Genomic DNA, 24,480 nt, shown 5'->3' with positions numbered 1-24,480 from the left:
CCCTTAACAGTATTTGATAAACTATTCCAGAGAACCGCCCCTCTATAGTGGAACTGTTTTTTCCAGGTTCAGTAAACGGTCTTGGCAAAAACAAATTATGTATAGAATTCCTCAGGTTTAATGGGTGTATAGCGTTTGTACTAATAAAAATTTGAGTCAAATAATCGGGTAAAAGTTGATTTTTTAATTTATACTTTATTGTCGCTAACTGCTTTTCCCTTCGTGCCTCAAGATTGTCCCACACAAGTTCATCCAGAATATCAATTGATCGCCTGTCATATCCAGAGGAAGTAACCACCCTGGCAGCTCTGTTTTGTAGGGTCTGGAGTCTATTACGAATCTCCTCCCCACAACTCTCCCAAAATATATTACAGTAATCGAAATACGGTAGCACAATGGATTTGAACAACATATTTAATATAATTATAGTAAGGTATGATATGCCCTATACGTCGCAGAACTCCAATCCCTCCAGAGGCTTTCTTAGCAATTGTGTCTACATGATTTTTTCAAGTTAAAGATTTATCTATTTCAACGCCAAGATATTTACACGTCTTATCCCTTGTAAGGGGTTTTTGATCGACATAAATACTAAACTGGTGCTCGAGGTGTTTTTTCTTAAATTGACACGCTACAATCATATATTTTGTCTTTATCACATTAAGGCTAAGTTTATTTGCTGCATATTCGCTATGATTGTATTTCATGTAGATCATGATTCATTTGTTGTTCTAAGACGTACTCATCAGAATGTGCAGTAGTTAAGCTAGTATCATCTGCATACGTCCGCACTTTAGAATAGAGATTACACGATGGAAGATCATTTATATAAACCACTTCAGCAATGCGGTAGTAAGCAGAATAATAAAAAACCTCAAGGCAGAGGTTAGAGAAGATGAGTACTGCATCCTGTACCCTGAAGACTATGCTCTGCCTGAAAAGGACGAAAGCGACTCCCACAGCAGCACAAGCGACGAGGAAGAACTTGAAGAAGATTAGCAGGTAGAATCAATGTTCAATTCTAACAGTAACTTTATTTCTTCAAGATAGTTTACATGCCTTTGCAGATTGCAGGTAGCTTTGGCTATTCTGGTCGAGCAACTGCTATTTTAACTGTATTGTATCGTATTTAAGAACCTTTAATGAAGGGAAAAATGAGAAAAAAAGATTAAAAAATCCAACGATAAAGAGATGCAAATGAAGTAAATATAAAGATAGAAACCTTACTTTTGTTCATTCAGTTCCTTAGAATTGTAGTCTGCAGCCGCAAAAACGTTGTTAAAAGCAATAGGAACTTCTTTAATAGATTTTAAAACTTTCGCATTTATTTCTGTAGGGATGTACTTTTTAAGAATAGTAAAACTTATCCAAACCTTAAAACGTTACTAAAATTTTTTACGTTACCCCCCTTTTTTGCCTAATTTTTTTAGATGGCCCACCCTTTAGGGCCGGTTTTTTTTGGGTGACCCGCCCTCCAATCCCACTAGTCCCCCCCTACCTTGTAAAAAATGAACGTTCCCTTAAGTACGGTAATTTGACAACTCTGTCATAGCAAATGGCTCATCAACGACTTAAATGCCAGCTGGTATAGTCAAACCACTGTTGATACACTGAGTCTTTCTCGAAATTTGCGTCTGTATAAATTTAAGTTCATACTGTAAACAGTAACAACTAGAGTAATAAGCTCAGGTTTGTTTTAGCCTGAAACTGTAGCACCTCTGCTTTGAAGTCTTTTGATGAATTTCTTTCTCGAGGATGTCCTATCCCACGCATCTTCCTCTTTAGAACTACTGACTTCCCTCCATATTTGCACAGCCTTCCCCTTGGCCGATTTCCTTCAACCTTTATTTTCCAGGGGTATCTTGAAGGGTATCTTTTATGGCATCATTAACAACACAGAAAGCCGTTGTATCGGCTTCTAGCGTGTAATTTCTATTGACAACTTGCGTTAAAGTGAACGGAAGAACGTCGAGTGAACCATGAATATAAACAACTTTGTCCTATCTTTATCAATATATATAAATATTTCTTGTTTTGTTTTTTGGTTTTCTTTTATATGAGACACTACTTTACAAAACGTTCGAACAAGATGATGTTTTGAAGCTGACGCCACTGGGACTGAGAGTGTTAAAAATGCTTTAAATTTTGAAGTAAAACTTGACATACTGGATACCAGAATAGTCTCTTCTACCAAACTGGGGCACCCTGGGATTGAAGACAACTGGCAGTTAGTGTCTCCCAAACGCCCCCACCCCCCTAAAAAAATTACTTCCTCCTCTCCTTTCTTTAGAACTCTGAATTTCCATTCACACTCAAATGTAACCCCGCCAGCAAAGGTCTCTCTCGTCAACTTTCAGTGGCATTGCCCGCGATTAATTATCTTCAATTACAATTCAAGAATCCATTTATCATCATCATCACATAATCGTGAACTCACGCGAATACCACGTTGCTGTTTTTTATATATTCTGACTTTTATAATCTGTAGTAACCACTTGAAATAGTGCGAATAAAGAGTTTTCTTTCCTTCCTTTCCTTTCCCAGCCTTATTGACAGGATAAGCACATACAACAAAACCGAAAAACAAAACAAGAAATGTTTATATATACTGATAAAGAAAGGACAAAGTGCTTTACATTCATGGTTCACTCGAAGTTCTTCTGCTAACGTTTACGCAAGTTGTACATAGAAATTACACGCTAAAGCCTTGGTCAAAAACGAGGAAAAAGAAAGGATCTTTGAGGCGCCTAAAACACAAGAACCTCTTCATGTATTTCCGTTTTTAAACATGACATTCCCTATCATTTCATGCATTGGAAAATACTAATCTATGTAATTAAAGATAGCAACGAATGTCTGCAACTGGAAACGAGACGATATATGTTAGTACAAACCATTAACATAGTTGAATTGATATCAGGGTATTGGACGAATTTAGAGTTGTGAACTATTTCACCCATTTTGAGCAGAGGACGTTTCACAGCGTGCAAGAGAAAAGGAGTTTTACTCTTGATGCTGTTAACTTGCCAGTGCGCACACCATTAACCACTCGGGAGTTTTCGGGGAAATGTATGTCCCTAAGTCGCCGTCGGAAAACTTGATATTAAGGCCTCTAATGGGTGGGGTGAAAAACCGCTTTCCCAAGAAAACCTGCGACAGAACCTCGGTGATAGAGATAAATAGAAGGAAGTATGTAAATATACTGACTTAGTAATACTAGATTTCACATGGCAACGAAAGATCGAAGAATTTGAAGATAAATGCAACATTGAATGAAAGGGGTGGCCATAGCTATTTGAAAAAATTAAAAAGATTATCGGCAAGGTGGTCAAAGATAAACGATAAAAGGAAGGGGTACTTCAATGTACACAAATCGTTTGTTCCGAAACAAAATATAACCCGAAACTAGTTTTGGTTCGAACTTACTGGGGAAAAAAGAGCTGCTAGTGTTTTCGCGGTGGTGGGTCTCCCATATTTGGTAGGGGATGCTAGTCGGAAATTGTCGAAAATATCTCTAGAACATGGTGGAGCCTTACGAAGGTGGGCATTTCAACACATGACTTCTAACCATAGCGGATACCGGAAAAAAAGGCCTGTACAGCCTCCGAAAGGATTCCGAACCCTAAATGATCCCCAACCTTGAAATGATCCCCAAATTGACCCGGAAATGATCCCCATTTTTCTTCTTGTCGACCCCGAAATGAATTAGAGAATGTTGATTAAACATGGGAATGTGGATTGCTCGAAAATGAGGGAAAGTAAAAGCATTTTTTCCTATGTAATAAATTGATTTATGGCGCCGATATTAACAACTAAAAGAGGATAAATTAAACTAAGATTAGGGAAAATTTTGCAAAAGATGCGCTGAAGCTAATTAATGTTTTTATGAAAGCCGGAATGAAACTGAAAGTTACTTATCGATCTTAAGAGTCATTCCTGATGTGGGGTCTTTGCTGTCACATGAAGAAAAGTGTCACAGTGCAGTGAACATGTGTCCATTGGAATGTCTGCACAAATACATACGATATGCTCTCGACCCCGACGCAAAAGGGAACATAAATTAAGTGTATTAAATAAACTAAGTTACATGCACATTATTGCATTGTAGTAAGAATGCATAATTTTTACAGTTGTTACAAATGTATTAGTTTCTCGTTAAATAAACCTAATTTGCATTGCATTGTATACCGAAGTGCTGAAAATCAATAAGCTATAAATTATTAACCTGGAAAATTGAATTCGACCCCGATAACTGGAAACTCCGCTAACTCAAGCAGTTTTTCGTTACCCTTAAGACTTCGAGTTAACTGTGGTGTACTGTAGTTTCCCTTTGTTTGATACTTCGTAAGAATAAAAATAAATGAAAGGATTGCAGTATTACCACAAAGAACAAAAAAGCAATCAACAGTCCTATGTTTAATCAACATTCCCTAATTCCTTGGGGGTCATTTCGGGGTTGACAAAAAGAAAAATGGGGGTCGTTTCGGGGTTGGGATCATTTCAGGGTCGATTTGGGGATCATTTCAGGGTTGGGGATCATTTCAGGGTCGGGATCATTTTGGGGGCTGTACAGGCCAAATTCAAATTGTATTTTTAAAATTGTATTTAACCCTCCCCCCCTCCTAATATATCTACCATACCCATGAATCACTAAAATTCACGAAACACCCCAAAACGGCGATTTGTGGAACAAGCGTGAGTCTCCTGCTTTTCTTGAAACGCCATCGTGATAGCAAAAAGTGGAAAAAGAGTAAATTTATCCAGAGTGAGTACATAATATTTAGGAGAAGCTAACTATGAGATTTGCAATGAAATACTGTAGAAAATGCAAAACCCGCGTCCGGAGAGTGATATAATTTCACCAGTTTACCAAAGAACTTATCTCTATGAACAATTTGATGGAATTGAAAAGAACTCTGAGCGCGTATCGGCAAGAAAAATAAAGATATTATTGTTAATATCATTATCATCTCTAATAACGAAAGGCAACAGGGGATACCATGTCAAAAGCTAAATAGCTGTTTGAGGGAAGATTATGCCGCAAGCCTTTGGTCAACGTTAAAACCAAATTTTTGTCTCAGCGGATAAGAACATTAAAGCAACTCAAGCATAAGTGCTAACAGAACACGGTGGCTACAGCAACAACGTAGATAAAAGAGAAAATAAGCGCGAAATGGACCTCAGACTGACACCTGATTGGTTCGATGACAGGACATGCTGGGAAACGCTGATTTTCACTTGATGAAATTCACGCGCACGCAATGGAGAGCAAATTGGAAAAAAAATGAAACGACCTTAGGGTATTGTGATGTGCTCCCTAACCTAATGTAAACTGAACAGGACTAAATGATATCTCACGTTAAAGGCTGACATCGCGGCCTTTTCGTATTTTATAGAATAAACAAACGAAATATTCAGTACGAATTGGGTTATCTGCGCCATAATTGGAATGCGCTAAAGCAGGTGTTTCATTGAATACACCACCGAAAGGAGACAGTGATTTTGGAAAGACATTAATGACCAGTAGCTCCAGAAACGTTGCCCAGTGTAGGTTGTAAGAAACGTGGCCCAGTGTAACACCATTGAGGTAACTTGTTTGCGAGATAAGTTGCAAGAGTGAGAAATTGCCTGGTGTAACAGCGCCTTAATGCAGAAGCGCAATAAATTTCGGCGTAATTAATGAGCCATCAAGGGCGTTATTGAGGGTGAAGTGTTACCTTAAGTAGTCGGAGATAACTTTAGTGCACGCGAATAGAATGAAAAGAGATCAGGAAAAAAGATCGGTTACTATTGCTGGAAATCCCTTTATTTGTGGTGTTTTTACCCAAACACCACCATACGGCTTGTAAGGCTCGTCAGGATAAATTAAAGGTCCCACAAAAACAAACGATTTGTAGTCGATTCTGTAGTAATTTATAAGGGAGCAACGGTGAAGGTCCAACGTTTCAAAGTTTTACAATTTTGCAGAGAAATGTAGAAATTCTTTGAAACGTTGACTCTATTGTGTTAGGAATAGGCCAATCGTACACCCGGTGTGCCTAAACTGCCTTTGGTTCTTATCTTTTCTCCCGCCAAAGAAACATACATCAAATCGCCAAATTTTGTTTTTATTTTTATCATCGCCAGGAGTGTTATCTTTGATTAGCGTTAATCGGGCCTTAAGCAACAGGATCTAATCGTGGATAAAATGGTAATCGCCGATGTGCAACTGTAATCCCTTAAACGAAAAGTCGTAAACATAAAAGAAAAAAATTAAAAAACTAAAAAACAGGAGTATCTGTTTGAAACTGCAATGGTAGAATGGCCAGAAAGTTCTCCATGACCGTGTCGAAACTGCTGCCTCTCCACTGTCGCCACATCTGCCCATCGAGGTATGATTGCAGATCGTCTCTACGAACACCTTTCCTTCTGTTGCTTTCCAGTTTAAGCTGAGCCCACGCAGATTCCGCCTCCTGGGTGTGCACACTTGTCCGTGGATCAGCGAAATTGTACGCATGAACAACAACATGATGTGCAGCCACGTTAGGTAGGGTAGCCAATCGATTGTAAGCTGCCCAGTCGTCGGTATGCACTTCAGTGCCCGGTAGAAGGCAATGCTGTATAATGGGTAAGAGAGTGGCCGCATCCCTTCTTGCAACCACTTGAAAATACCTTCTGGAAGGACTTTGATCAACGGATACTATCCCAAACACCCAAGCATCACGAGCAGCCCTTCTTCCTCTGTTGTACTGCAAATGACATTATTTCGAAATGGTTAACAAACCACCCCTATAGATGTCCGTTTTGAAAATAAGATATGTGTGATGTTGATTATCAGGTTCATTTAAGGTTACCTTCGCCCTGTGAGTAAATTTGCTTTCGTCGCACTTAGCCACGCATCCGGGTCCTCCAAATGGAACAACTGGTCTGTTTAGCAGATCAACAGAACAAACATCTTGCAGGCGCCTGACTATCTTCGATACTAAGCTGGTGTTTATGCCTAGTGCCCGGACAATTCTTTGCTGAGGGTCATCTTGTGTAAAATAAAAGATGGCCAAGAGGAGAGTAGCTATCGGCACTTTGGAAAACTCAGCAAAGAAGCTGTTCGTCCTTAGGCTTTTTTTTAGAACACCCCCCGCATCGCCTGTGAGATAAAAAGGCACATGAGTACGAGTGAGATGTTGAATTACTTAGTTCACAAGGCATACGTAGGCGGTGCTAAGAATCGTTGCGCACAGCAAATGGTTCACTCCCACGGTGACCCGCGTGTAGCCATTTGTAGCATTGCCACTCCCGCTTGATTGTCGGCTATCGTCAATAACAACAAGCTGATAAGATGTAATTGCTAACGTAAAATAAAACGAGTCCTAACTAGGCAGAAACTCAGTAAGAAAGCGGATAATGAAGGAGATTTCGACCGCCTGTAATAAATTATGAGGAAACAAAAAAAAGATGGACATTCGCGAACTGGGTCTGTTGAATTACCTGAGAGGAATTGTATTGTTCAGCAAAAGGGGAGTAAATCAAATCGTATTTCTTTGATAATCAGTCCGCAGTAACTAATCCTGGTATGATTGACCTACCACTGGAATGCATCAACGTGGTTGTCGTTTCTTCTAAATAACTCCATGCCTTGATTGCAACGAGCGCAATGAAGTGGACCTGGAAGCAAACGGCGCCTTTGAAGTCACTGGATGAGAACAGATCGCGCTCCTTGTCCCAGTGCGATCAGCTCGTTTAAAAGCATGATGGCAACGGAATGGTTCTCATAGAAAAATTGTGTAATGAAAATATTTTTGGTAGAAACTGATAGCACAAGCAATCAACGAAGAAAGATCAACGCAACACCTAACACCGTTCAATGTGAGAAAATATTCATAAAATCATCGGTAATTAATTTCATGCATTTCCGAATTGTATTGTTGAGCGACTGTCAACGAGACGAAAGGATATTTTTATCTGGGTAATGAAAGAGCTTGGTTTCTTGCTGGCCACGTTTTTACTTAGGTTAACAGTTCCCACGAAACCGGCGGGAGAAGAATTGGATAATTGTAGAAATATAAATAATGACTCAGACAAGACCAGAGGCGGCGTTTAACTGTCGCTTTACAGTCCCGGTAGAACAGCAATTAGTCTGTTCGATTTGGTGAGTATGATAAGAAAGAAATGGCAGGTATTAGTTGGAATAGAGTAGCTGCAATGACAATCAATTGCAAGGGTGGATTCTCCTACTGTTTCAGTTACAACACTATGCTAAAGCCTGTCAGTTTAACTTGTGGCCACTCTGGATGCCGCGAATGTATAACAGAATTGGTAAAGAAAGCGAAATTGCCCAAATGCCCCATGTGTAGAAAAGGCTTTCAAGCAGCATTAATAGGTGTAAACATCGCACTCGACCACGTAACCAGTTCCTTGGCGGTGAAGTGCCTTAGTGCTGGCTGTGGTTGGAAGGGAGGTTATGGAAATGCTGCGGAGCATTTTTCCAACTGCGCGAAACTACCCATACCATGTCATAATATTGGATGCCAAATAAAGATACCACGCCAGGAAATGCCTTCCCATGCTCTATTATGCACGAAGAGGAAGGTTTCATGTCCTCAATGCAAAAAATATGTGAGTTGGGAAGTGTATGAAGAGCACCGTGCTGGTAGATGTGACAATGCCGTCATACCTTGTCCACTGAATTGCGGGAGAGTATTTCCAAGGTATGTTCATGGCTTAGTCAGAGATTTCATTTTGGCCTTCACTTTATGCACGAGGCCATTATTTTGTTACCACAGATGTATGCGGGCACGTAGAGAATCAAAATTCACACCTCATGCCGGAATCGACTCTGTTAAGTGGCAGAAGAAAGGGATACATGGAAAAAAAGGGTTAGGATTCATTGGTGTGTGTTATGTTGTGCCCTCAAATCAAATAGTGATCGTTTTATCGTTAATAAACCTCAGCAACGGATAAAATTGACAGTTGAGGTGAGATTTTTTTTACCTATTTTTCGCACCATTCGGTAGTTATAAAAGAAACAAATGCAATACAAAACACCTAAAATAAATTTTTTCTCTTCATTTCAGAACTAAGATAACCCTTCATTTAAGCGATTGCCAGGAAAAAGCCACACAGTGCAAGGTCCTAGGTTGCAACAGTATCGTTAAGAAAAAGGATATGACCAGCCATTTGATGGAAGCAGCGAAATCTCACCATGTCCTTCAATCAAGTGAGACAAGACGATTGCGAAGAATCATACACAACAAGGCAAGGAGATTGAATTGAGGTTTCTTGGGTTAATAATCGGCAACCAGAAAATAAAACAAAAATAATCGGAAGAGCTTCTATCTAGTGCTATTTCAAAATTATTTGATAACACGACTTCCGAAGTTTGTAACGCAATCATTAATTTTTAGAAGAGCCAAGCAGAAAACGTGATGGTTGAGGTGGAGAGGGTTGCCTCCTTTCGGTGGAAATTAACAAACTTCCCGGAAAGCGTATGGCAGCGAGGAGAGGAAACAAAAAAAGAGCCCATTACAAGTGAAGCCTTTAGATGCGAAGGACACAAGTGGAGGGGAATCTTGACCTATCCTGGCAGTTTGTTTCTTCAGCTACTGTCAGCTTCCCATCCATTTTCTGCAGAAATTAGGTGAGAAAAGTATAATATTGGCTATGAAACGGTTGTAAATACTGAAAGAGAAACGAAGGGACAAGGCAATTTATTAGTGAAAACACACAAAAGAAAATTGGATAAGGAGATTTTTTAGTGGAATGTAAAAATTTGAGTCGCCTCACTTGAAATTCGCATAAGTAATTATTCACATTGTTGTTTTTGTAGGATTGTAATCATGCCTGGAACAGAAAAAGAGAAGGTGTTCACCTCAGAGACTATAACATTGAAGGAAGGAGAGATGTGGGGTAGACATGTGGATATAAATAGTTTTGTCGATGAAAACGGACGGCTGGAAATAAAATTTGTCATTTCAATCAATCAATCAATCAATTTATTTAACGTGGTCAGAACGCTTAGCTAAAAGCTAGTTTACAGGTACGCCACGAAATAAAAAGAAAAAAGGAAATTATAAAGCCTTGTGAAGGTATATAAATTTAAATAAATTAAGAATTAAGAACTAGAATATATAAAATGTAAAATGTAATCATTAAAAACAGGCTAATATTAAAATATAAGAATTTAATAATGTAGTCAACGAGTTGAAATATAATTAAAAATAGATCCTCACCGCGCTAGAGTCCCGTGAGATCTAATGTTTTTAAGTAATTTTTAAAACTAGTAAATGTCTGTATCTTTCGAGACTCGTCCGGTAAAGCGTTCCATAGTTTCGATGCAGCATATCTCCATGATCTTAACCCGAAGGTTGTTGATTTTACTTTTGGGAGGTCCAGTATTGTGGTGCCCCTAAGATTATAAGTGGAGCACCTAACTGTTATAAGATCACGTAAGCTTTTTGGTCCTGCATCACTAGTTAATATCTTAAAGACAGTGGACAAAATTTTCGCTAATCGCTGTTCACGAAGACTTGAGAGACCGATACGCTTACAAAGTTCCTCATAAGGGGAGGACTTATCTCTAAAAACAAAACGGAGCGCACGTTTGTTCACCAACTCTAACTTGTCAGCTGATTTCTTATTACAGAAGTGCCACGTTTCGGAGCAGTAATTAAAGTGTGGTAAAATGAAGGCTTTGTAAAGATCCCTTCTAGTCTCGAAAGACAACATTTTCTGCATCCTTTTTAACACAGCCACCTGTTGACTGACTTTTCTACATATTTTAGCAATGTGCTTTTCAAAATTCAATTTATCATCGATTGTCACGCCAAGAAGTTCCATTGTGTTGGATATGGGAAGTGGTGACTCCTCACACTTAAACACTGGTTCATCAGTTCCTTTGTGTTTTCCCAACACCATTGCCTGGTATTTTGAACTGTTCCTCTTCATACCATTACGCGCGAACCATATATCAGCACTAATAAGATCGTTGTTGATTGTTTCTTCAATTTTGGAGAGTTGATTGTCGGCGTAAAAGATTTGAGTGTCATCAGCGTAAGTGGACGGAGTGCACTTCTCGATGACATATGAAAGATCGTTCATGAAGATGTTAAATAGTAAAGGGCCGAGGATGGATCCCTGTGGTACACCATTGCAAATAGGTTGCCAATTGGACAGTGTATTCCCTAGTCTCACTCTTTGGAATCGATTTGATAAATAATCTTTTATCAGGGTGGTTGTTGCTTCATCTGCTCCATATTCTTTTAATTTCAAAACAATCAGTTCATGAGGTAAGGTGTCAAAGGCCTTGGACAAGTCCATAGAGACCAGACCGATCAATTTGTTGTTATCAATTTCTTTTTTCCATTGTTCGGTTAGACTAAGAAGTGCTGAGTCGCAGCCGTGATATTTCCTATAAGCAAACACATATTTGTGATAAATTTCTTCAAAATACGGGCTTATTCGGCAATGAACAATTTTTTCGAAAACCTTCGATAAAGCTGGCAGAATCGTTATCGGCCGATAGTTAGTTTTTAATAGGCTGCAGTCTTTTTTGAGAATTGGAGTGACCTCGCCAAGTTTCCACTGTTGTGGTATCTTGGTTGAAGTTAGAACATGATTAATCAGTGTACTAAGAGGGAAGCATAAAACATCCATCGATTCTTTAACTGCTAGTGGAGGGATCCCATCACATCCAGAAGCCTTGTTTGGAGCAAGTTTCCTCATTACTTCGTAAACTTCTGTTGGATTAGTGTTGCTTAGCGACACATTCGGCTTGCTTATTAAGTTATTTGATATGTGCGATAAATCTGCTGGATAGCCATTTTGATTTTGTTCTTTGGTACTTTGAGTACAGCTTGTGAAGAAATTATTTAATGTCTCGGTCACCTCTTGAGGATTCCTGATGATTTTGTCACCCTCCTTTAATGTTATTCCGCTATTGTCTACATTCTTTCGGGAATTAACATAAGGCTTGATGGCACCCCAAAACTTCTTTTGATCTGCATATTTTTCTGAACACAGCTTCTCAAAATGTCTACGTATAGATTTTCTCCTCATGCTAACTACTTTGTTGCGCACTAGACGGTAGCTCTCCCAATCACACTTATTACGTGATCTATTAAATTTTTTCTTAAGCCGTTTTCGTTCCACCATTACTCTCCGAATTTCAGGAGTGATAAACTTCGATTCTGCTGAGGATCGTCGTTTGAAAGATCGCATTGGTGCATGGTCATCTAACACCTGGTTGTATAACGTCTCCCAGCACCAGTAAACATCGTCTATATCATCAAAAACGTATGCAGCATGAAAAGGAACTCGACTGAGATCTGTCTGAAAATCATCTCGGTTAAAGGTCTTGAATATCCGTTTCTTGACGACTTCGGCGTTAGCATGTAACATTTTAGTTTTGAGAACCGTGTAGACTAGCAGATGATCACTGATTCCTGTTTCGATAGCGCCAGACGATTTCATAAACATGGGCACATTTGAAAGAATGACATCCAGGCAAGAAGCTCTAGTTGTTGAAATTCTTGTCGGTTCTTTAATTAATGTGTCGAGGTCATAGATATCGCATATATCCAGAAGGCATTTGCCTTGGTTATTATTCATAAACGGATGAATTATGTCACAATTTAGATCGCCAAGACAAATCACGTTTACGCAGAGAGATATCGCTTGATCCAGGACTGTAGTCAATTCAGTTCTGAAAGTAGCATTGTTAACAGAAGGAGGCTTGTAGGCACTGATTAAAGCGAAGCGTCTTTGTCCGATGTGTAGGTCGAATAAGAGTGATTCCACTGATGTTGTAATGCTTTTCTTACATGTTGCGGAGATGTTATCGCGAATAAAGACGGCAAGACCGCCACCACCTTTCCTCCTGTCACGGCGAAATAACTTGTACCCATTAACGTGAAATTGAGAGTTAGGAAAGGATCGATCGATCTTAGTTTCCTGTATGGATAGAATGTCGAAGGCTCTGTTCGTTAGCCACTCCTTGATCTCCTCAAATTTGCTAGGTAAACTGTTTACATTTAGGTTGGCTATAATGCATTCCTTGCGATTTTCGTTTCTAATTAACTTCATGTCCGAAGGTTGTGAACTAAGGTCCAGCTCGGTTTCACTCGCACTTTCATGCGTGGAACTATTCAAGGTGGAAAAGAATGAATCGCTAAACCTCGGCAAGGCACAGGAGGAGCATATCCAGTCAACTGATGGATTATTAAGGTAGTACTGAAAGGTCCAGTTCGACATATTCAGACATTTTGCATGCGACCAGGTGTTGCAGTCAGAACATAAAATGGCGTCTTGATTGCTTCTTACGGATTTAGAACATTCACCACAAGGATATTTCGTATGCTTCGTTCTCGGACCAGGGTTTGGTGAAACATCTCCAGAAATCAACAATCTTTGCGCTTGAAATGTACCTACACCAGTAGCAGTGTATAATAATCTTCCTCCATTAAAACGCCTCGATGCGAGCTTAAAAGGTGGTTTGTAGTAAGCACTTGACGTTGTTAAATGGAGTGGAATTGTAATATATTAAGTACCCTCTAGGGTTACTGTGTATGTACCCAGAATACATTGCTGGAATAAAGTTGTGTTGAAGCGGCCATGTTGTTTGACCTCATGGGTTTATATCACTAGCAATATATTACATTTTGGCGACGAGGATCGGTCGTTTTTCCACGTCATTCAAAAGTGCAAGGTCTTTGGACAACGCTGTGTGTGTTGTGGCATAGAAAATGGCCAGCACTAGTGCGAGTGGATTATTTGGACGTGTTGGCGAGTTCAACGTCGCACGTGAAACGTTTAGTGCCTACGTTGAGAGGATGGAAATGTTCTTTACAGCCAACAACATTGTAACGACAACAGGAGAGGGAAGCGTTGCCACCAACCTTGTGGTAGCGAACAGGAAACGTGCCATTTTCCTGACAGAAGTGGGGCCAGAGGTATACACAACCCTCAGCAACTTATTGGCGCCCACTAAACCGAAGGATGTGTCATTCACTAACATTGTGGAAGTCTTGGAGAAACACTACAACCCGAAGCCCCTGGAAATCGCACAAAGTTTTCACTTTGGCACGCGAAATCAAAAATCCGAAGAATCAGTTAGCGATTATGTGCTGGCTTTGAATAGATTGGCGGTCCACTGTAATTATGGTGAATTCCTCAATCGGGCGTTACGTGACCGATTCGTATGCGGACTGAACAATCCGAAGATACAAAACAAACTACTGAACACAGATGACCTCACATTCGAAAAGGCTTGCAGTATTGCCAAGACCATGGAGATGGCAGACAGGAACACCCAAGAATTTCACCCTTCACGCAGTGAAACTGTTCAAGTCAACAAGTTGACAGAACAAGGAAGTAAAAACACTGAAAAGAAGAACACTGAACAATTGTCATGTCCTAGGTGTGGGGGTAATCATTCAGGTCAGTCTTGTAAATTTAAGTCAGCAAAATGCTACAAGTGCTCCAAGATTGGGCATTTAGCTTCTGTTTGTCGCAGTAAGGATGAAAAGAAAAAGGGTAAAATTCATAGTGTACAGGCTTCAGAATCAGGCAATGATGAGTGTGAGGATGAGGAATTAGGAATTTATTCTCTGAATTCGCTTGACCAAAACAAGCCTAATTGCAATAGGTACACTGTAGAAATGGAAATCAATGGTAAACTGTGTATGATGGAGTTAGACACAGCTGCAGATTTCTCAATAATGAGTAGAAGTGAATATCTAGAGAGGTTTGCAGACAAGCCTCTGTCTCCTTCTAAAGTAACACTTAAGACATACACGGGTGAATTACTTGATGTGTCAGGGGAAATGCAGTGTGACATAGTGTATAAGGGTAAACAATACTCTCTACCCATTCTTGTAGCCAATTATGATGCAAAACCTACTTTACTTGGTAAAAACTGGCTGCGGCACATTAAGTTTGAGTGGGGTGAGATATTTTGTATTCCCAAGGGAGACCCTAGGAGTGCTGATAGTCAACTGAATGAGTTGCTATCTAAACATAGCGAATTGTTTACTGAGAGTTACAAAGGTATGACGGGCCTTGAGGCCCATATTACTATGAGAGGCGATGCAAAACCTGTATTCGTGAAAGCGCGTAGGGTTCCATACGCTTTAAAAGAGCAAGTCGAAAAAGAGTTAGACAAACTAGAAAAGCATGGTGTTATTAAGAAAGTTGACAGGTCACTTTGGGCTAGCCCAATTGTGGTAGTGCCAAAGGCTGATAACACTGTCAGAATATGTGGAGACTACAAATCCACTATCAATCAGTCAGTTGAAGATGAGCAATATGTTTTACCTACTACTCAGGATTTGTATGCTGCTCTGGTTGGCTCTAAGGTATTTAGTAAGCTTGATCTATCACATGCCTATGCCCAGCTGAATGTTGACAAAGAAAGTCAAGAGTACTTGACAATTACCACTCATAAAGGCCTTTATTCCTACCAGAAATTGCCCTATGGGGTCAAGTCATCCCCAAAAATCTTTCAAGCAAAAATGGATCAAATTCTTCAGGGAATTGAAAAATGTGTTTGTAAACAAGATGACATCTTGATAGGGGGCAATGACTGGCAAGAGAATCTCAAGATACTGGCTGATGTGTTGGACAGGCTACACCAATACAATTTGCATTTAAAACTGGCAAAATGCGAGTTTTTGAAACCTGAAGTGGTTTATCTAGGTCTGAGAATAAGTGCCGAAGGCCTGCAACCGGTGGAGGAGAAGATCAGTGCAGTGAAAAGAGCCCCAGCCCCAAAGAATGTGAGTGAATTAAGGTCCTTCCTGGGCATGGTTCAGTATTATCATTCCTTTTTGCCAGGGCTGGCTACAGCCTTAGCACCTCTGCATAGGCTTTTGCAGAAAACTATTCAATGGGAATGGACAGATGACTGCCAGAAAGCTTTCGAGGCATGCAAGGAGGGCCTCACCAGTGAGTCGCTGTTGGTCCACTATGATCTAAATCGTGAGCTTAAGTTAGCTTGTGACGCATCGAGTTATGGTTTGGGGGCAGTGCTTAGTCATGTAATGGAGGATGGTCAAGAAAGGCCAATAGCATATGCATCACGTACCCTCAGCTCAAGTGAGAAAAATTATGCTCAAATTGAACGGGAGGCCTTGTCTATTATTTTCGGGGTAAAAAAATTTAATCAGTTTCTATATGGACGAAAGTTCACTTTAGTAACTGACCATCAGCCATTGTTGGCTATTTTGGGCCCAAAAGCTGCTATACCCACACTTGCAGCTGCCCGTATGCAGCGCTGGGCACTTGTCCTTTCAGCATATGACTAGAACATTGAGTACAGGAGCTCCGAGAAGCACAGCAACTGTGATGCCCTTTCTAGATTACCCCATGAAGAGTCTAAGATTGGCAGTGAGAGTGAGATTTACAATGTAAGTGCCATTGACAAAGATTTCCCCATAACTGCAAAAGAGATTGGGAAAGCTACATTGATGGATCCAGGGTTAAGCAAGGTACTTGATTGGGTCATGGTGGGGTGGCCAGAGGTTTGTGATGAAGATTTAAAACCCTATTACACCCGTCGACATGAACTTTCTTGCGAACAAAATTGCATTCTCTGGGGTTGCAGGGTGATCATTCCCCCAGTATTTAGGGAAAAGATGTTGGAGGAGTTGCATTGGGAGCACCCAGGCATTTGTGCAATGAAAGCAATAGCACGCACCTGTGTTTGGTGGCCCAAGATGGATGAGGAAATTGAACAAAAGATTAAACTATGCTCAGTGTGTCAGGATGTGCGGACCTCTCCACCTTGTGCCCCATTGATACCCTGGAAATGGGCCACGCGACCCTTTCAGCGTATTCATGTTGATTTTTGTCAGAAAGGGAGTGATTTTTTTTTGTGGTGGTTGATAGTTTTTCAAAATGGATAGAGGTTAAGCACATGACCTCAATCACCACAGAGAAAACCATAAATGAGTTGCGTCTTATATTTGCCCAACATGGTTTGCCCGAGGAGTTGGTATCAGATAATGGGCCACAATTTGTTTCAAGTGAGTTTGCTGAGTTTATGTATAAAAATGGCATTAAACATACCCTAACTCCTCCTTATCACCCACAATCAAATGGTGCTGCTGAGAGATCAGTCAGGGTGGTAAAGGAGGCGCTCGTCAAACAAGTTCTAGAGGGAAACAAGGGAAGGTTTATCAAACATAGACTAGCAGACTTCCTCTTGAGATACCGTACCACCCCACACAGCACCACAGGTGCTACGCCAGCAGAACTGCTGATGAGACGTAGACTGCGTACTCGTTTAACTCTAGTGAAACCTGATCTAGCCAAAACCGTAGAGAGTAAACAAAATAAGCAGAAGGAATATAAGGATTTAAAGGGTCATCAAGATAGGCTGTTTGCAGAGAATGACATAGTTCGAGTGAGAAATACTCAAGCCCGTAGCAATACTGAGAGGTGGATTCTGGGAAGGGTAGTTAAGGTCTGTGGACCCAGAACATATTTAGTTAAGACTGGCTATAAGACCAGATATGTTCATGTTGATCATCTAATTAAAGCATATGATCAGGTGCCATATGAAACTAGAGAGTTGGACATACCTGTCCCAGAACTGTGTGAGCAACCCACTCTAAGTGTAGATAATAGCCAAGTTTCATCCGGGGTGCCGCAGCCACCAGTCAATTTTTCAGATAAAGATGATGAGCCTAATTCTAGTATTAGTGAAGAGAATTTAAACACACCATCGCCGGTTGTTCTGAGGCGATCAGAGAGAATTAGGAAACCTGTTGACCGACTGAACCTGTAGTGAATGTTATGGCTACTATTGTGTTACTGGTAAGGATATCTTATTTGTAAGGGGAAAGCAGTGTAATATATTAAGTACCCTCTAGGGTTACTGTGTATGTACCCAGAATACATTGCTGGAATAAAGTTGTGTTGAAGCGGCCATGTTGTTTGACCTCATGGGTTTATATCACTAGCAATATATTACAGGAATAACCAGTCGCGTACAGCGTTCGGGATGCATAAAACTGCAGTTTGATGACTCATGAACTTCTCGTAGAAGTGCGACAAGGAATAAAAGACACAGTAGTGTGCCGCCCATACGGACGTGTCTGACCGCCATGATGAAAACGTTCATGTGTATCAGGAAGAAACCTGGAGTTTTATTAACCTTCAAAAGGTTAATTTTGGAGGTCAACTTTTTCATCTAGTTCATCGTTCATTTATTGTAACAACGAAAGTTCATTCCGATCATTTCTTCCACCTTTACTCTTGCAAGATGATGAAGAGGCGAGTTGTCTTACTGCATTTACGAATAATTAAATAATTATTTATTATTTTAGTATTTAATGTTATATGTTTTTGACATCACAACGTATAGATGTTGTGTACATAGCCAACCATTTCCAGTCAGTTTTAATTTTTGTATGATGTTTAATTTCGAAAAGCGGTCACCACAAGAATAATTTGAAGGCAAATTTGTTGTAAAGTCATGATGTTTTTTCAAAGTAGGCCACCTAAAGTGCTACTATGACGAGATTAGTATCGCTCGAATCTAAGCCATTCTGATGTATTATAAGTGCACTGGATTAGAAGAAAAATTTCGTTTACATTATCCAAATATACCTCGTTCCGTTCAAGAGATATTCAGATTGTCAATTTATGCATAATTAGGAAATCGTGACGTCATCTCAACGAAATTTAGTGGTTAAATACCAATAAAAGATATCTCAGCTAATTTGAATAAAACAATAATTTTTTCGAAAAAACTAAGACAGATATCCGAAAGCAAAAGACATGTTTCTTAATCTTCCATTGAATACTCTCTGATACAAACAACATTAGAATATCTCAAATTTTGATCATAGAAGCGCTTTAAATGTCCCCAAAGGGAGATGGAATTAGAGTTAGTTGTGGTGGAGTAGGTTAGCTGGGTGACAAGAAATATTCTTGAGCAGTTGCAGAATGCCTTGCAACATCAGATGACTAGCATGGGTGGCATTCATATTCAATGAACACCAGAGTAAAATTGTCACTTTTGGTGGGATATTATAAAGAACTTTATTTGGAAATTGTTGAAAGTATTATAGTAAATAGGCCTTATTTTGACTAAACTGCAAAATACATAGTTGCCTAGGTGTAACAGGTAACTACTCTTGAAGATTTTCCAGGATCTGTTGATATCAGTAAAACTTTTGTTTGATGCTCTGGGAGAGAGAATGAGTCGCATGTTTTCTAAACAAGTTGTTCATTATATTCCTAAGAAAGATGGCTTTAATAATACTGTTTATAATAATAATAAAGGTTTGAAATATCTCAAGACGACAAGGCATTGCAAAATTTCTTAAAGCATTTTATGGTTGCTCTATATTCAATTAGGAGACAATTGTAGAAGTAAAAAATTCTTCTATAAAAAAAGCTTGATCTTGTATAAAAAATATCCAAGCGAAGCTGTAAAAACTACCGATTTTAAGTATGGCCTGCGTTATCTTATGTCGCCGGAAGGACTGCCAGATTTTAACATGCTTGATTTTAGTTTTGCGGACTTAAGGGGAAGAGACGTTCAACGACCCGTAAAAAAACCCGTTTTCATTTGGATATTGTGAGACCAAATTGAGAGGAGCCAAACAAAAACTGTCGCCAATCGGTGCATGCCAGAAAACGAGCTCGAATGAGGACTATGGGTAGAATATGAGTTCGATCAAAACAGATCGAGCTCGATTACTTATCCGCCTTCGGATTATCGAACTGTACAGATCAATCCTACCCTGCCGTGTTTCATTTCCAGCTCCATTACTGAGCTTTAATGTTTTAATCATTCAATTGATCCGATCATTCCATTTCGAGCTCGATTGGTGTTAATCGAGGTGGATCACTTGATCGTCCTTGTTAAAACTTCCACAGTGTACGATTGATTATTCATACTCTATACCTCATTAACGTGTTGGATTGCCCAGAAACGTAAATTGATCGAGTTAGGTTTATCAATGGTACGGCGGTGTTCATTAAAACGGTCTTTTAAACGTCGTTTAGTTTCTCCTAAGTATTGTAAGTTACAGCGGTTACTCTGAATTAAGTAGATAAAGTTTTTAGTGTCACAGGTCAAGTGAGATTTAATGGGACGTGTTTCGCCGGTAGAAAAAAAAGGTATAGTTAGTAAGACGCTCAGAGATGCAGGGGCAAGTAGCGCAGTTTCTACCACAACGGAAAGAGCCGGGGGGGAGTTGAGGATGGGAAGTGGTAGAATTAGAGGGGAGTTTGGCTGTTGTATTTTAATTCATAACGGGCGGCGCCTCGCATGGGACTTTACATCCCGTTCGCGCCTTCTCTTTTGGGTGCAGTTTTATCACAGTCTCTCTTCTGTTTTCTATTTGTTATTGTGTTATTGTACTTTTGCCTTGTTCAAATATTTATCTGATATGCCCAATAAAGTCGTTAAAAAAAAAAAAAAAAAAAAAGATCTAAGATCTTCGAACGAGGAGGGCCAGATAGAAGAGAAACCGAAACCCAAATAGGAAAAACGGAAAACGATATCGCATACCAAATCCGTTAACTCGTTGGTGTTTTTCACCGAAACGCGAGCCGAAGATTTTTGGCCCAAAAGCCGATAGACGTGTATTAGATAGACGTTTATTAAAAAGAATACCTTAATAGCAGCTGGAAGCTGAATTGCAAAGGTGTACAAATTATGTAATAGCACTATACAATAAAATCAAACCTGAAAGGGAACTAATTTACATATCTAGAGGTAGTCAAAATCGAAAATCTTGATGCCCCCCTGTTATAAGAATTTTTTTTTATAAGAAAGTTCAGACTGAGATTAACCGAAATTTTATGAACAAACTAAGAACACATGATCAGGCTGAGGGTTAGTTAACAACATCTTCATCTTTCTTATTTCATTTTTGTGAGAAGTATAAATAATGATAACAAACGTGCCACTGTGATTTAAGACAATGAACTCGCGTCCGCAATTATTTATTGGAATTGTAGTGTTTTGAGAACATAGTAAAAGTACTTGTACTAATGTTAGTGATATTACTGTAAGATTACTGAATGATGTGAAAGTACTGTTATCAAGTAAGACTATTGTACCAGTTTATAAGATGCTTGATCAATGAATCAAGACACAATATAGTAAGCAATTGAAGAGTATGTGTATCCACTAAATGGATACGCAACAGAAATATTATAGCTTACAACTTTAAGGACGTGTTGAGAATGTTTTCAGGCTTAATCGCTAAACCAAATAAGAACGTTCAGCTTTAGCCCCAAAATTGTACGATCTTATTTAAAAAAAGATAATGGAGACTTCAAGCCCTCGAGAATTGTATTCAAAGCTTTATCGTACATGGACTACACGTATTCATTGGCGGTGGACTTAGACTATAACTGACGCCATTTTGACCGCTACACAGTGTCTGCGTCTTGGAGATCTCAAAATCATGACTTGGAATCAATAATTTTGAGTTTGTTCCAGTTTTTACTTTTCTTTATCCAGTGAATCATTCTCCACGATTAACGAACTAGACCAGGGGAAGACGCTTCCCTCGCGCTTCTCCGCAGGCGGCCCAAGCTCTCTTAAAGAACCACACAAGGAATACAATTTGCATGTTGATTTATAAGGATTTGTATGGGATTTTCTACAAGATATCCATGGAGAAAGTTAAAAGTGAAAATATTAAATAAAAATGGCTTACCTTATTCTATACGTGTGTTGTTTGCTTCCTGGTTTTCCTGGTTTTAAATCTTCTTAAATCGGTAAAATAACGACACCAGGAGTAAACAAAACACGTATAAAATAAGGTAAGCCATTTTTATTTCATATCTTCTATTTTAACTATCTCCATGGATATCTTGTAGAAAATCCCTTACAAATCCTTATAAATCGATATGCAAATTGCGTTCCTTATGTGGTTCTTACAGAGAGCTTGGGTGGCCTGTGGCTTCTCCTGCTTCCCTCATGCCTAATCTCCTTGGCTGAGAGAAAAGGAAGATTACTCGACGGGCAACTCACAATGTGTCCTGACTGCACGAATAGTCATTCCCCTAAACTAGCCTCATCACCAATGTCTCCCGGCATTTCGTGTCAACAGGACTATTAGCATTCAATCGATAACTTGACCTGTGACGGAGGTGATCAGTTGTATTTCCTCCCGCCAACCATCAGTCTCTGGGGTAGTTTGGAAAATAAAGAATGCCAGAATTCGGAACCGGAATACTGGGAATACCCGGAATACCCGAAATTCCAGGAATGACCCAAAAATAATAAACTAAAAAGCAATAAATTAATCGATAATTAAAAATAATAAGTTTGAATAAATATGTAATTAAAAAAGGAAAATAATTAATCAAAATCGTAAAAATAAAGTGAAAATAAATTTAAAAGATAAAAAGGAAAATCAATTCTCTATAAATAAAATAAAAAAGTGCAAAATTTTCTCTCGATAAAATGCAGGGGATCACGTGATGTAACAAAAAGTAACTACCTATGACACTGTTCAAGGGGATGCACATAGTAGAACTACATGTAGCTTACAGCCTGCAATACACAAACTGATGCCGAAGATTGCTTCAAGTTCTATAAACCGGAAGTGTCATTTATTATTGACAATCCTGAAGCACTGTGGGTCCTCTGTGGAAAGCGGATGTAAATACGATAAGTACTCGGCGAGCAAATCCAAAGTGCAACCGCATTATTCCCTCTTTGAAGGAGGTTCTATTCTAAGTAATTTATTCAAGATAAAACGACTTGATTTATCTAGGTACAGTAAAAGTAACTGGAAAAAAAAAAGTGCCATCTTCAGAGACAACCGAGGAGTAAGTAAGTTTTGTCCTTTTTCTTGTTTAGAAGAATCCATCAGTACAAGGGTTATATTCAAAGGTATATATTCAAGGTATTTATAATAAACGCGAAAAGGTGTCGATCTCTCGATCAATTTTAACACGTCTTATTGGTTGTTGCTTTGCAGGATAGCTCCCAATGTGTGGCTAATAATTATTTAAGGTAGAGTATTAATTTCTAATAGTTCGGAGCTTTCTACAGTTTAACTATTAAACTAATTGGAAAGATTGCATTTGTTTAATCTTCTGCAATGGTTCCGGCTGGAAAAGCGTGGCGGCCTAATGGTCATGGCGCCCTAGGCATCCTTCAGGTGTGTAAATGGGTGGAGGCGAATTTAAAACGGTGAGTAACCATTTGATGGACTAGCACCCATCCAGGGGTAAGGGAGAGAAGAAATATTTCGTCGCTTAGGCTGTATGGGTTACTGGCCTGACGCAGAATGTTTTTAATTCTTATACGTGCATCTCCATGAACAGTGCCGGTAAGTGGTTTTTTTTTGTTTTTTTGGACCCTTAAAGAAAAATTTCGTAGTAAATTATTTAATTAAGTTTGAAATTTGCCATTTATTTTTAATCATCAATATTATTATTTATTGATTGATTTACTTTAGTTTTTTAAAAATTTATTATCTTTCGGTCATTCCGGGAATTCTGAGTACGCGCCAGATCTATCAATCTATCTATCAATATAAGACAGCACTTGTGGTGGTACTTTTTCGGGATGGTCTTATTTTCTCGCGCGGTAAAATCTATTATTTAAGAAGATTATTTTAAGTGGCCTCATCGCAAAAAATCGCCTCGTTTTCCAATTACAAGCATAAAAGTTTCGTTTTGAAGGAGAAAGGCGGCAAAGAGAGATATGATCCCACAGGGAGCCCACACAAGCAGCATGTCTGTTATGTATGGGAGAATGTTGAAGAGTCATAATATCGTAACCTTATATCAAGGAATGTCTATGTTAAGGCTCAAAATAAATGTAAAACTACCTCACTTGCTGTGTATTGTCGTCTTTGTGGTTCTAAATGGCGAATTTAAGCGATTCGCTAGATTTTGCGTTTTGTGTTTAACGTGAAGCAACTCTCAACGCAGAATCTACCAAATCGCTCAAATTCGCCATTTAGAACCACAGAAACGACAATACACAGCAAGTGAGGTAGGTTCACATTTATTTTGAGCCTAACAGAGACATTCCTGATATAAGTTTACGATATTACGACTCTTCAATATTCTCCCATACATTTCTTTATATTTCGAACAAACGACCAGACACGCCGCTTGTGTGGGCTTCCTGTGATTATCCTTGTGTTTAACGGTGTTGACGGTTCCTGCGGTATTTCCTTTTGTTGACATTTCTGACACACCCATCTCATATTTCATTTGATAATGAAATACAAAGGGCCCTCTGAACTTCCATTTTAGCTGTTCGGTTTGGTCTTTACTTAAATTTCGAACCGGGAAAGTCATTTTCATAGGTTAAACCAGAAAATATTGAAGCGAAGTGCCCTTCATTGGTATACTTTTCTTTTATCACACTTATGACCGCTCACAGAATCGGAGGATGTTTGTCCGAGTCATGGGGGTCTGAATTTCAAGAGGTCATAAGCAGCTCAATATTTGTCCTAAAGCTCTTTTTTTTTCGTTCTGCCAAACATCAATCTGGTGCGATCTGGTGCCAGATCT

At 39.3% G+C, this 24,480-nt stretch overlaps 1 long non-coding RNA gene and 1 pseudogene across 2 annotated transcripts in view; both read right to left on the bottom strand.

Moving 5' to 3' along the window:
* The window catches only part of LOC111347071 (uncharacterized), a 99,688-nt gene that overhangs the window by 30,375 nt on the left and 44,833 nt on the right, over positions 1 to 24,480 (bottom strand). The window lies entirely within an intron of this gene.
* LOC148728173 (uncharacterized) lies at positions 6,110 to 8,336 on the bottom strand (annotated as a pseudogene).

This window comes from Stylophora pistillata, chromosome 6, assembly GCF_964205215.1.
Source record: "Stylophora pistillata chromosome 6, jaStyPist1.2, whole genome shotgun sequence".
Classification (NCBI taxonomy): domain Eukaryota; kingdom Metazoa; phylum Cnidaria; class Anthozoa; order Scleractinia; family Pocilloporidae; genus Stylophora; species Stylophora pistillata.
Note: the sequence above shows the minus strand (reverse complement) of the source record. Positions and strands in the feature narration are given on the sequence as shown.